At 43.8% G+C, this 14,304-nt stretch overlaps 1 protein-coding gene across 1 annotated transcript in view; it reads left to right on the plus strand.

Moving 5' to 3' along the window:
• The window catches only part of VWA1 (von Willebrand factor A domain containing 1), a 332,806-nt gene that overhangs the window by 13,651 nt on the left and 304,851 nt on the right, over positions 1 to 14,304 (plus strand). The window lies entirely within an intron of this gene.

Here is a 14,304-nt window from a genome sequence, read left to right on the forward strand (position 1 = left end):
ACATTGACCCCTATGCATTACCTTTTTTTCCTCACATTTTCACAGACCAGTTAGGAGTAGAGAAATACCTTATGAATGCCAAGGGTTGCCGAGGCCAGAGTGCACAAAGCAAAGGCACAATAGATAGCGGGCAAGCAGGCCCTTGAAGGGACATAGGGTGATTCCTCATGGCCACACTGTCGACCCACTTTTAAAAACGGTCCTCCAGCACCTCAAAACATTGAGGCCGGCACCAGCTCTGAATAGGGGTTCTCAGTGCGGAAAGCTATCATTTTTCTCTAAGTTGAAAAATGTATCTGCTAGCTAAGGACTTTATTTGAGGAGATTAAGAAAGCAAGTTTAAAAGCTATTTTTTCTTCCCAGTGGGACATGTGACTTGGCAGATGTCCATGGAATGGGGCCAGAAAGATTTCCAAAGCTTGCGCCTCCACCGAGGAACATTACACGCAAGAGGTTAGATATAAAGAGAGGAGGGTATCAAGGATGACGATTAGTCTTGGAGGATAAGTCAGTGGGGAGAAGTGGGAAAAAGGGAGGGAAGGATACTAACTGAGATCTGATACTGACTAGAAACAGTGCAATGACAAGCCATGGATATGCTTTGCCTGTATAACCAAGAACAAATGGTCAATTTCTCACCAGGATAGTTTGCCCAGGACTAAGAAACATATGGGTTGGGTTCACACCCACCACAATGAAGACTACCACTCCTTCAAAAAGGACCTAAAGGCATGGTTAGTCCCTGCGGCAACTTGAAGTTTCTTCCCTCCCCACTCTCTCTCTTCACGGCACCATATGCCTCTTTCACACTTTCGTTTACATACAAAATATTTCCTACTGCAAGGTAAAGTACTACTCTCACAACAGTCAGGATGACTCTGATTTGCTCAGCAACACCAAAAGCAAAGCGCTGAGCGAGGCATCAAGGAACATAGTCAAACAACACTAGGTGAACAGCAGCCTCTGGCACGGCAACCAACTCATATGCACTCGCATCCATACCCCACTCTAATACACAAAGCACAACAGCCATCAGACTGCAACTACGACCTATGACGAAATTCGGTCTAGATGGAAATATAACCAATCTCTGGCACTAGAATGCAGATTAGACCTACGACAAATTTCAGTCAAGCTGCTCACATAGCAAATCTCTTGCAGTTTGTAAATCTCCTGACCTCCCCCAGCACCCGCCCACATGCCTGACCATCTTGGGTTGCTTAGTGGAGCACGGCCAGATCACCTAATTGCTATCTTGGCCTAATGCACACCCAAATTCTTCTCAGTCCAACAATCTACATTCTTGAATTCCGGTCCCCGAGGGCGTTCACCCACAAGTGCGCTGAGGCCATACTAACAGGATAAAGATGCTATATAAATGACAAACTAATACTACTACATGCACAAACCACAGTTCACATTTATAGCCTGTGAGTTATATTTAGTTTTTCTGTATGGTTCCTGCAATTCCCTATGTGTAAACTGGGCATGCACTAAATATAATTGATGGTCAAAGGCAGTGGGCACGGTTTATTTGATTTTAATATTGAACACAGGCCAAGGCTGCAAACCACGCACTGTGTGTGTACCCTACAAATGCATTAAACACGGTCAACAGCTGAATTCCTATTGTCTGTATTTGGTTTAGATGAATGGAGCATTGTGTGTACCCTGCACATGCTCTTAAAAAGGCCCAATACTTTAGATTGTAGGACGTGTATAGTGCTTCTAAGTGGCACACACACTGGACATTGTGCGTACCACATAAAGCAGCAAATACAAAGATATCTGGACATTAGTATAATGCAAAATAATGGTCCTCCCTGCAGGGGGCCACAGTGAGGCACTCCAAATGTGTATGTGTTTTTTTCCAACCATATACATGGCATAGACAGCTTTAAGTGCTCTGGCGGAGTCTAACCCCTGAGGGGTTACTGGCATTCTATATGAGCCCAGGTCATTGTTAGCTGGGGATTCTTTTCCGTGAAGGAGTATTTATATCTCTCTGAGTTAGTGCTAGCGGCGAGAGTTGCAATGGAGCATTACATAATTCAGGGTATTTCTGGTGTATTCTCCACCCCAGACTTTTTGAAATAATTGGTTGAAATTATGCATGTACAGCACAACATTTGAGAAAAATAGGATAAAATGTCATACAATGTACAATCTGTTCTCTAGATTATGTAACAGTTTGAGAGGCCACCCTCAACACAGGGAGTTAATTCCCTCCCCAATCAAGGTGTCACACTACAAACACATTAATTCAATTCTTTGTTCAGCCCTATTTCAGATTCATCTCATGCCACTTGGATCCCTCACCCTGTGCTACCAATGAGCCAAGAACCAGGCCGGTGTACAGGAAATATATTTGTACTTATTTGAATTAAAGGTAATAGAGATCGCACTAAACTACACACGCCACCTTCTTTGTGGTTGGGAAAAGCGCAAATCGCAATAATTTACTTTATCCCGATTTCAATTCAAGAAATAGTCAACACTGGTCAATAAACAAAATCAATTTACATATGCAGTACTGTGCAATTTCGATTTCCCTGCACGCTTAAAAAGACAAGCAGTTTGGTTGACAGATCTGTACAAATGCTTATGGCAATTATTATTTCACCCACCGTTTTGATTTGAAATAAACGTAGGGTGATTTAGCAGTCTGTTTTTCAGACCCCTACCCCCCACTTAAAGGTCTGTGTTGGGGAAGTCGGACAGAAAATTGGGATGATTTAGGAATTTTGGATTTTCAGATCCCCCCAATTAAAGGCCTGTGCTAGGGAGAAGTTGACAGTTCATGGATTTTAGTTAAAGGGGCAAGGACACTCCTCTTCCTGAAAGAAGTTGGGGTCAACAGGAAAACATAGATTACCAAATCACATTACAGGCTATAGTTTTTAGCGTACACTGGGAATGAGCTTTGTTGATTTTGAATGTTAACAAAAATCACCCCTTGGTGTTTTGCTAAAAGGGAATTCATTAAATTGATATTAATCTAATAGGCCAGGGATCTACACAGTTTTTGCCTCCTCCGACCCACTACAAAGGGAAAGGACTTAAGGCAAGCAGATCTCCCCCCACCTTTTGGTTTCAAATGGCTTGATTCTACTTACATTGAACACCTCTGTTCAGGATAGCCAGCTGCATTTCAGAACCCTCTTTGAGGACAGGTCAGTGGTCTCCTCACACCACTCTCAAGGATGGTCCCCACCATCGGGCTGAGTCAGCTTTTAGGCTTCTCCAGCATTAGACAACTCCATCCCTCTTCGATGTTCCACCCAGATGCAATTCCAGCAAATCTCCTTTGGTGTTTCCTTGCGGCTGTCAGTTGGTAATTTCTAACAGCTCTTGTTTCTCTAATAGTGCATCCACTTTATATACCAGCGAAGACACCATCAAGACTTCAGTTTTGGGCAGTGCCCTGCAAGAATTCTTGCAAACAGGATTGGACGGTTACCCTTCTCTTCTCCCCATAGTCCAGCCTCTCTGTAAGGATTGGTTTAGGAGTCTAGAACAGAAATGTGACAACTCGCATTTGAAATCCCCTTTTTCTTTCATGTCAACTTTTTGTCAAAATGTACCTTCATGGCAAAACTTTGTAATGTACTAATAAGTGTATATATATATATATCTTCTGCTTCAGCTAATCATGGGGGATTTAATAAAAAAAACTACCGGGTCTACTTCATGTTACACAGGTGTGTAGCAATTTTCCACAATTTATACAGAAAGCATAATAGTTATGAACATGCAATTTACTGTCCAAATAACTTATTTTACACTCCACCAGCACATCAAATCTTAAATTCAAGATATGTCCAGAGCAGTCAGAAACACATTTTAGTTTGCTATTACAATTCCCTAGGTCGCAGGTGGATGAATTTTCATTCAACACAATCATCTAAAAATTATCTTAAAAATGACACATAAATGAATGCAGTGCAAATTGTGGTTGCTGAGAAAACTACTTAAGTTATGATAGTCCTTTTAAATTAATGGGAAATCTTCATGTGTATGCAAATTTGAGCTCCACTTCCTCCCAGCCGTTTGCCATTCCTGGCCAGCATGTGACCTGTTATCTGAAGTTGAAAACATTTTGATCTGAAAACCTTCTATTTTCTTGTATTTTGTAAGAGTTCACCTTCCCTTGATTGCACAGCTCCTCCCACCTTCCAGTAATGCACTGGCTAGGCAATTTTCCATTCTGTCATTTGAAGTGGATGGACTGCAGGTCGTAAATTGCTGGGATGCAAGAGCTTCAATGGAATTCTCTTTCGAGGCCAGAAGGCCAACAGTCCCACAGTGGGGGGAGTCCTTTGTGAAGTCTGCCCAACAATAAGCAAAAGGGTCTGCCTCAGGCTTAAATTAAATTTACATGTGACCCATGGAAACAAAGTGGCCTTTTCTTTTCAATTACTGCCGGTTTTTTGCATGTGAAGCATAATATACATGACATCTTGTCAACACACACCAAGTCTTTTCCCTGATATCTTTATGTTAGCAGGTGAACATTTCTCTCATGTCTTGCTTTAAAACTGCAAATGCACATACAAAGCCATTTTAGTGTCAGTGTTTGAAAATCCTGCTTTTCATGTAAAAGGGGCCTTTGAAATTCTTCTTTCACTGTGAATTAAAAAGGTTGGTTTTCAATTTGACCTTCCCTTTGTCAATTACAGGTAGGCCTTTCAATTTCCAGTGTTTGGCCTTTTCACATAGCACTTCCTTGTGTTACTTGCAGAAACCCCCACAGTCTGCCTTAATAAGCCCATTTTCAGTGTGACCGCTTTTGAAGGATGGTAAGTCATTTTTCCCGTGGGCCCTTCATTTCTGTTTGTTGCGGCCTTTGATTAAACCCCACCGGTAACACATGAAAAATCTAAAAGAATGTAGCGTGTTACAGCATTTTCTTAAAGACTTTGGGCTCATTACAAGGTTGCCGGTATCCCGCCGGTAATTCGGGCAGGATACCTGCAAACTGCCCCTACCGTTTCCGCTGCCTGCCTGGTGTTACCAGGATATTCCAGGCGTTACTGCGATTTCCCAGGTTGTGGAAATGCCAGTAAATCCCCCATTCCTTGGAGTCACATAGGACTCCATGGAGGGGTTTGACGCAATTACCGCACTGGTAATACCAGTGCTGGTAATTGTGGTATTTCTTTGCCGGTGGGGGCCTGATTTACTGCCAGGTCAGGCCTGGACATCCGTGGCCCCACCAGCAAACTCATGGTTTCCCAGTATGGAAGAAATGACGGTGCCAGAATTACTGGCAATTGTGCAGGCATTTTTTCCATAGCAGGAAACTCATAATGAGGCCTTATTTCCACAATATACATCAGCATACCTACTACAAGTCACTTTCATTTTGAAGCACGCATAATCTGAGTATTTTCCTTGACGGCTACCTGAGATTTTCCCACTTCATTACTTCCAGTGCTATGGCAGTTCAGCTTAATCTCCTAAACATCCGAAAATCTGTCCCCATCCCACTTTACCTTCTAACGAAATGCTCATTGCCACCATGATTCTCAGCAGCCTTGACTACAGCTAGACTGCACGTGGGACTTTTCTTCTCTCAAAAAGACATAAGCCTTGAGTATCCCTACCATTGACAATCTCCCACGGAGCTTGTCTACTTTTGTGTCTTTATGCAGGGTGGTTGAATGTATCCCCTGAAATGCATGCCTTGGCACTCTGTACTCCAAGATCTCCTCAATCGAACTGTCCCTTGTCCACCGTGTGCTGCCATGCATTTTTTCTTCTTAACTCTCTTGGCTCCCTTCACTGCAACACACTACCCCCTGAAAATAAGGGCATTCCACCTGAAACTTGCTTCACAGTGGCTCTTAAAAACAACCCCCTTTTCTCCCAAGAAGGAGCCCCAAAATATTAGTTTTAAAACGCGGTTGTCGAACTTGCATTTCCATCCCCCAAACAGGTATGTAAATTGTTAAGACGACCCAGAAAGTTCCAAAATACCCAGAGACAAAGTGCAAGGCAAAATCCAGCTGTATCTATCTATCTATCTATCTATCTATCTATACATTTGTGGAAGTGTGTTTGTATGTTCAGGGTTGCTCCATCGCCGTAACAGTTAGTGGGCTGTCATTTTGGCCCAAGGTCGGCATGCCAGACTGTGGTGTATTGGCGATAGTGAAATTTGACCAACCCCACCCATTCGCCCTGCACAGGGGTGGAGCAGGGTCCAGCCCTGTGCTATCAGTATAGGCGATTTTGGGAGATTGCCAATTTAGTGATTTTTCCCCAAAAAAAGGAAGTTATGACACAAAACATACACATGGGTATAGCAGACCCCCATGTGCATTTCAGCTACTGATCTGTGCAATGCCGGTTTGTACCACTAGTTATCTAAATAAAGCACCTATAGCATACAAGGATTGAAACTTGAGGCTCACAGAGGATATATAGAAAATAATAGGTTAAATACTACAAATGTATCATTGCTGGTGTCATATAATCTTAAATATAAAAACCGACAGGGACTACATATAGATTCTGTACGTGTAAAACATTTCATTGGGTTGCAACAGTTTGATGGCTCCACCTGGGATCACCTCTAAATTGATAAAGGTAAAAGTACATCATCCCTACATCAAGTGATTGGTTGGCAAGCTATTTCATGGGTGCCATTGAGAGTTTTCATTGGTTGGTTTCTTAATAGCCAACCTTGGACACTTGACAGGTCATCAAGACATGAGCCAAACAAGGAGCAGGGGGAGAGAGGCCCATGGACTGTTCATTGTTCATTAAAAAAGTTACCATCATTAGGCCCTGAGCCTGGGTGATCTCTTTGTACTTGGCCTTGTGTGGTATCTCGTGTCCGTGTGTACGTGTAGGGAGTAAGGAAGATGTCCTGTCTGTGTTTGCTTCTAATGAATTGGCAGCATTCCTCAATTATGGGTTACATTTTCAGGGACCATGTATGAAATAGAATTAATTTCTATTTATTAGGATTCAAGCTAATATTAATGTGTGTGCTGTTTTTTGTTGCCATCGGGGACACTCTTGAGTTATCCTTCATGGTGCTTTTGGCTTACCATGTCCTTGTACCTGGCTACCAAAGACTGGTTGTGCTCTTAATTAATCTGAGACTATATGGCTTGCGTCTTGAGAATCGTTATCTTGTGCTTTCTCTCTGCCATTCCTATTCCCCCTTATTTAGGGCAACCCTGGCTTGGGGTGCTACCTACTGTCTGAGCTTCTGCATGGATATGTATTGTTTTAGTGGATTCAGCATTTTGTGTTCTTTTGAAATCTTGATGCCTCTTGTTTCATTAAAAGCATGCTTCCATTTTAAAGAAGATGGCTGCCCAATTACACTTGCGTGTTGTGTATGTTGCATTTGCCTAATACATTAGGCATGTTTATATTCTTCATGTCTTGTGGATGCTATTTTAATATTCTTCATGTATGAATTCATACCTGTTGTCTGTGTGTCTTCATGTTGAGTGCACATTTGCTTTTTATCTAATGCATGCACATGTTTTGTTACGTGTTAGTTTGACTGCTTTTGCCATCTTCACCCTCAATTGGCTCTATGTTTTGCTGTACAATACCTGCCTGGGATAAGGCCGGTACGATTGCCTCAGTGAGTAACGTTTCTTACCTGTGCCGTATTGGGCCGGGGGAGGGGCAGAAGCTATGCATGATTTATTCATCTGCCACTCAACAAGATGCTATTTTTTTCTTGCGTTTTGGGTAACTGGCACTTTACACTGGTAGAGGACAGGGAGACAATCACCTCATCCTTCAGCATGTTCATAAGGACCGAGAGCAGCAGCCACATACAAACTGTCAAACGTAACCACCTGGTCCACCTGGCCAGCATGGTGCAAGCAATGTATGAATTTGCACCAGGAATATTTGAAGATTTGTTTTATGGTGAATTGTACCAATGGGGACACATGAGAAGAAGCCAATACATACCCAGGATGGCATCAGTATGTCACTTCATACAGAAGGACAGCCAACTAGTTCATCTCTCTCTACCCAACCTGTTTTGTTGCCCATCCACCTCAACCTTTCACATAGTCGAATGAACACATTAGGCATAGGGAGCTCAGGCTATATTTTCCGACAACAGAAGGCTACGTATTACATCACTTTGATAACCAACTTCTAAGTCGGTCACAGGAAGATGAAGTCAGTGTACGATGGGACAGTTTTTAGAGGATAGGAATTGGGGGTTTTGTGGCCACCTAGGCATCTGGGGGAGGAGAATGGGAACGTTTTTTTTTTTTAACTTATTTTGCTTGCTAGCCGGGTAGGTAATGGTTAGTTGTTGGGAATTGAAATTGTGTTTTAAAAAAGCAATTTTTTGCCTGTATTATTATAAATACTTTTTTTTTTAAGACGGGCACCACCCTGTCTCTCCTTGAACTAATATACAGTTTAGCATGACTTGACATGGAACACACTCTTAATAATTACCTTTTTGGCATCAGGGTGCCAGGCCTTTTTAATTTTGCTGTACCAATTTGACCACTCTATTCCCAATATTCACCTTTGCACACAGTCTATTTGCCGCTCTGTCCTCTGGCTTGGCAGTCCTAGTATTAACATTCGGGCATTTAAATTGCATTGCAACATTTAGAGATTTGTTTGTTTATTTTATTTATATAGCGCGCCTGACCAAAGTGTATCTGGGTGCTAGGATAAAAGTAACGGTTACATGGTACATTTTATGCAGGTGAAGTACAATTTCATACAGTTTTATACAGTCAGGATATAATTGAAGTACACATTTAAATAGACAATATGCAGGGCTAGTTGGTAGGTCAATGCGTTAAGAACAGTAAGATGAAGCGTGGCGTGATAGCGTTAGCTTTTCTTGAGTAGCAAGTAAGCTGCCAAAGTACCAGCATTGCCCAAGCCCACTTTCGAGACCCTCATGTATCCAGAAATCCAGCATTACATTGTGTACCAACGTACAATTCTCCAAATCTGCCCTGGAAACACAACCCAATTAGCACACCACTTTAGGACATCTCTGCCTCCCCCGCTTTGCAGGACGATGATCCTCCTAACAGTATTGACACGCCCAGATGAAATCACAAAACATTCTTCCTCCGCTGTATCCCTTCCTCCCTTTAGTCATAGCATCTGTTTCCAGCTTTCCCATCCTCATGTCTACCCCGCTATCTTTTCCTTTTACCAGCAGACTAAAGTCTGGATACCCCTGCAGAAGATGCATGTGTGGGAGATTGAGCGTGGAGAAGGACGCAAACTGGACAATCATATCCAAAGCAATCCTGAGATATATAGGACAAAGGAAACAAAACCAAACAAAGACATCATACAAGAAGCAAATTCTAATTAAGTCTTCAAAGACAGCAAAGAGCAATGTACATACTCCTCAGAAACCACATTAAGTTCCGAAACACGTGAGGATTCAATAAGAGCAAACTTAAAAATGATCCAAATAAGGATTAAGGATTTTGAAGTGGATTGAGGATTTCAATCACAGTCTATACTCCAACTACTCGAAATCCCTGACTTGTGCTACTTTTTGGTGCCAACAAATGCAAGCAAGTTCAGTCACTAAACCATCAAAATTGCACAGGAGAGCATTGCTTTTCAGAGGATTATTAGCAAAGGTGACAGACGCGCCCTTGAAATGTATACCTAAATAAACTACAGGCCTTACAAGTTGGTGTTGTTTACTCTTGTCAATAAATGGTATACTACATTTGTTCTCCATAAAATTGTGCAGTGTGGGACAGAGAAAGCCGGATATTATGCAGTCACAGCACTATAGGTTGCAACGTTATGGGAGTTGGTGAAGTGACAGAGGAATCGCCTGCAGTATGAGCAAGAGTGTCTATCTGAGCACTTGCAGGATACCTCTATGCTTACTTGTCTTGCTTTATCAGAGGTAACAGCAAATTCGAATTCTGTACTTCTACATACTGTTACACCAAGGGTCTGCAACCTTTGGCTCCCCAAATGGTTTGGACTACAACTCCCCTCTGACCCAGCCAGCATATTCAATTGGGAGGAATCATGGGATTTTTAGGCCTAAACATCTGGAGAGCCGAAGGTGGCAGACCGCTGTGTTAGACTGACCTGAGGAGTCAATTATCAGTCTTGGAATAGGCATTTACAGCAAGTTTTAGATTGGGTAATGAAGGAGCTGCAGAAATCTCAGTTAATATTATCTCTTATGGAATACAAAGACAAACATAGCTGCTAACAAAGGAATTTCAGATTATTAGGCATTGCAGTCTGATAGCAGAGAATACCAGAAGGCAAATAAGTGTGTTAAATGGACAACCTGTAGGTTCTGAAGGCCATTCATACATTAAGCCACTGACAAATAAGTTGTCTTGCAAAATGCAAACGCAAACACACGGAACTATTGATAAATCAAGTGTACAATTGGAACGGCTCTCAACTTCTAAGGGCCATATAGTTCTGTCTATTTGAATTTTATAACTTCTCTTCCAGAGGTGCAGTCGAACGGGACTTTTTTGTTTGTGGTGCATGGCTTGACCTGTGGTTCTCTCAGCATTGGTGCTGTCGGAGATATTTCCAAAAGAGGCATATATAAGTTGCATGTAGCCCATCAGTGTCGTTGAGTGATCTTGGCCCTCAGGTCAGTTCCTTTTTTCGGAAGACGTTTCTTAATCTATTGATGATGTATTTGCACTACTCCTCAGTCGGATGGCCAGGCAGAATGAATGAATGAGACAATGAGCAAATGTCTCCAGTTGTTTTTAATAAATTACTTGGCATTTTGTTGAAAAAAAATGTATTGCATAATTCAAGTGGTTTGTGACCTTCTTTTGTGTGCAGTCTGAACATCTTATCTGGCCGTTGCAAAACATTTGAGAGCAAGTCATGAGCAGTTCCTCTGAAGGAAATTGCAAGACACATACAGCTGATCTAAACGCTGAAGAAAGGCCAGCACCACAGTAGCAAGACAGCTATAAGGCATGGCTTTGTGCTCACACATCTCTGGATTCGTAAGAGCGTCGTGTTGTGTGCTCGTTTACAATTGCAGAGTTCGTTAACCCCATGGCAAAGAGATTTAAATGGCCATGTCATTGGCAAGTCGATCCTACTTTTCTCTTGACGGCATGATTAAGCCGGCAAGATCTAATCGGTCTTGTGTTTTCTATCCCCGATGGCCAGTGGTGCTCTTTAGTTAAAAGCACAGGACATTCTTGACTACGGGGTCTGCAAAGTCTGGTTTATTTTCTGTAATTTACTGCAAGCTTTATAGCCCTGAAAATCGATCGATCCTGTGAACCAGCTAATTTGAGTTTTCTGTGCACTTCCATTTCCCTGACAAGAGTGTAAAGCACCCAAGGGGGATAATGTGGGTGCGGGGGGCAGTCTGCTGGAATGGGGATTCATCCTGCGCCAGCAGATGAGTTGTAGGGTGCATTCAATGCCGGAGCAAGAGAATGGGGCAGGGTGGTGGCCACCACCGCGCGCCCCAGCTCCCTTTCATGTCCTCTGCGCCCCCTCCACGATACCAGATGGGCCAGTGCTCAGCATATATTTCTCAAATGCCAGTACAGAAGCAAACACATGATGGTGTTAGCTCATAGTCAACATGGCCGCCATATGCGTATGTTCATCACGCGTTGCAATTTGCAAAATGGAGCGCTGTGAGGGAACAGCTGCTTAGTTAACTTCTGTGGCTTCTTTTCTGTGACCCCCTCCTTCCTCCCCCGTCCAGGTAAGCACTATAATTGACAAGTATGTAGGTTCTGCGAAGCCTGAGGGGATAGGCTATCAGATCCTAAGAGGGGGACATATTAGGATCTGATTGACTGCGTGATTGCGAGATTACTACTATATCTACGTGGTAACATTTCCCCTGCGCTTCACCAGACCAGACCACTGACCCACTGCTGGGCTTTTTCGCCTCTAAAGTCAGGAGGTGATCCTGTAATGTCTGCCTTCGGATTAGTGCATGTTCTTGGTACACACACAGGTGCAGTATACTTGTCTCACTGGGTGTAATGGGGAATGCGGTGTCTGCACATGACGTGCCTATGTCGCCTGTGCTTGCCTGTCAGGTGGGACTTGTGAGTGTCAGGGTGCCAGCCCTTTTCTGATTCTGAAGCACGGCTCCTATGCTTGTTGCTCTTTGTGGCTTAGTGGATGTACTGGGTGTTAGGTGCCAGCCCGAGCACCTTCTGTGGCTCTGCCCACAGGATCTCACCGTCACACTGTGACAAATTGACTTCTGCCCTCACACTTCTACAAACCAAAAGCCAACACAATCACAAAGGTAAAACAGGCACAGTTAAGGCATATACCTCCTTCGCCTTTTGTGGCGACGTGGTCCAAGGAGAGGCTATACTCTCAAGAGGCGTCTGAATATGATTTGGTACCAACCCAAACATTCAAAGTATAACAGTCCATACTTTAATTAAAAACATCATATGCAAGAATAACTAAATACAAAAACACAAAACCCACCCCTGAGTATCAAACACAGAAAAGGCAAAGATAGCAAGATGCAGCACTCTGGGTCATCAATCAGGGGTAAAAGGTGAATAAATGCCACAATGTTCTTTAAAGTGATATGTTCCTAGGTGCTTAAGGGATCAAAGTGACCTAACCAGTCTCAAGGGGTCAAAGTGGATCAAGGGGGAAAAAAGCAGTCATTGATACTTTATTGCAGTTCTTGGCTTCGAGTGGTTGTGCAAGCAGTTCAAGACAAGCTCATGAGCAGCAAGTCGAGTCATGGGGCCTCATTACGACCCAGGTGGGTCATAATTAGGCGGTAAGGGGTTAACGGCGCCGCCACCTTTTACGGCGCTGTTAACCCCTTACTGCCTAATTATGAGGTCCCTTTGCGGGTCCCTACCTTAACGGCTGGTTTTACCAACGTTAAGGATTGGTCCCGCAAAGGGACCTTGGAGGTAATTACGGTACCGCAATTTGCCATACCGTAACTACCGCCTTCCCCATTTCCATTGAGCCCTATGGGGCAAAAATGGGAATGGGGAAGGGCCAATGGTGAATGGGGAATTACCGCTCGCCAACCTTGGAATGGGGCGGTAATTCCGCCATTCACCATGGCGGAATCGGTTAAATACTGGCGGCAACCATGGCGCTAGTAGCGCCATGGTTACCGCACGGGTCATAATGAGGCCCCATGGTGTTCCAAGCGTCGAGCTGACCTCGAGCTGTGGTGAATACAGTGACTCTGAGCAGTTAGATACCAGTGTTCAAGAGATGCAGGATGGAGCACTCACCAGGATTGGTTCGGGGTCGAGCCGAATCGAGTCCTGGTGCAACCTCTTGGTAGGGTCAGCGAGTGATGCTCCTGTGGTTCAAGTCGATGGTCACAAAGGTTCAACACAGTGATCCTGATGCTCCACTATGCGATCGAGTCGTTAGTGTAACTGACACACAAGCCGTTGGAGGCGAAGTCCGGCGATGAGCAGTGAATTCGAACAGGTGACGAGCTCTGGAATCTACAATGCAGCATCAATCTGGTTTGAGATGCAAGCACGCTGCCTCGAAGAGTTTGGTTGAGTGTCCAAGGCAGCACCGACAGGTCAAATGCAGTGAACCCGGGTCGAAAGCAGTTTGACCAGATAGGGACAGTGAAAATAGGGTTCCTGATTGTCTTGGCTCTTAGGGTGCTGCGAATCCCAATCCTGGGACTCAAGGAGCGGATCGGTCCTTGTTGCCGGGCTCCCAAACACAGGGAAGGCTAGTAAACAACTGCAGGTGTAATTCAATACGGTGAGGTCCTGGGTACCGCTGTGGCTGGAAGAGAGGCAGGTATTGCCAAAGCAGTAGTTCACCCCCACTGGTCCCTGTGGATAGTTATGGGTCAGTCTCTCCCTGTGCCTACGGAGGATAGCTCAGCGGCAACGTGCTCGCCTTGGAAGCAAGACGACACGGAGCGGCACAGGTTCGATCCCTAGGTTCCGGCTTAGAAAACCTCTGGGTATTAAGCATGTTATAAAAAACATACAATATCATATCATGTATCTTGGATACTCAGTCTTCACCTCACTAGCAGAGGCCTTTAGTAAAGATCAACTCTCCCAAAAGAATTCCAATGAATTCTTTATTAAGTGTTTGTCTAAAAGTGAATCGAAGAGGCCCACAGGTGACTGGAGTAAGGCTAGCCTGCTTTAAGAGTCCAAACCCTGTTCTTAGAACAAATGGCCTTTTCCTTCTGACATCACACAAAAAGTGTTTGTTCTAAAGGAAGTGGGGGAACAGAAAGGAAGGATAGAGACCGAGAAACAAGATGGTGAAACGTTCCTCCAGCTGTAAAGAGCTTCCTCTGGCTACACTAGCCCC

The sequence above is a fragment of the Ambystoma mexicanum genome, chromosome 8 (assembly GCF_040938575.1).
Source record: "Ambystoma mexicanum isolate Mex_15411 chromosome 8, UKY_AmexF1_1, whole genome shotgun sequence".
Classification (NCBI taxonomy): domain Eukaryota; kingdom Metazoa; phylum Chordata; class Amphibia; order Caudata; family Ambystomatidae; genus Ambystoma; species Ambystoma mexicanum.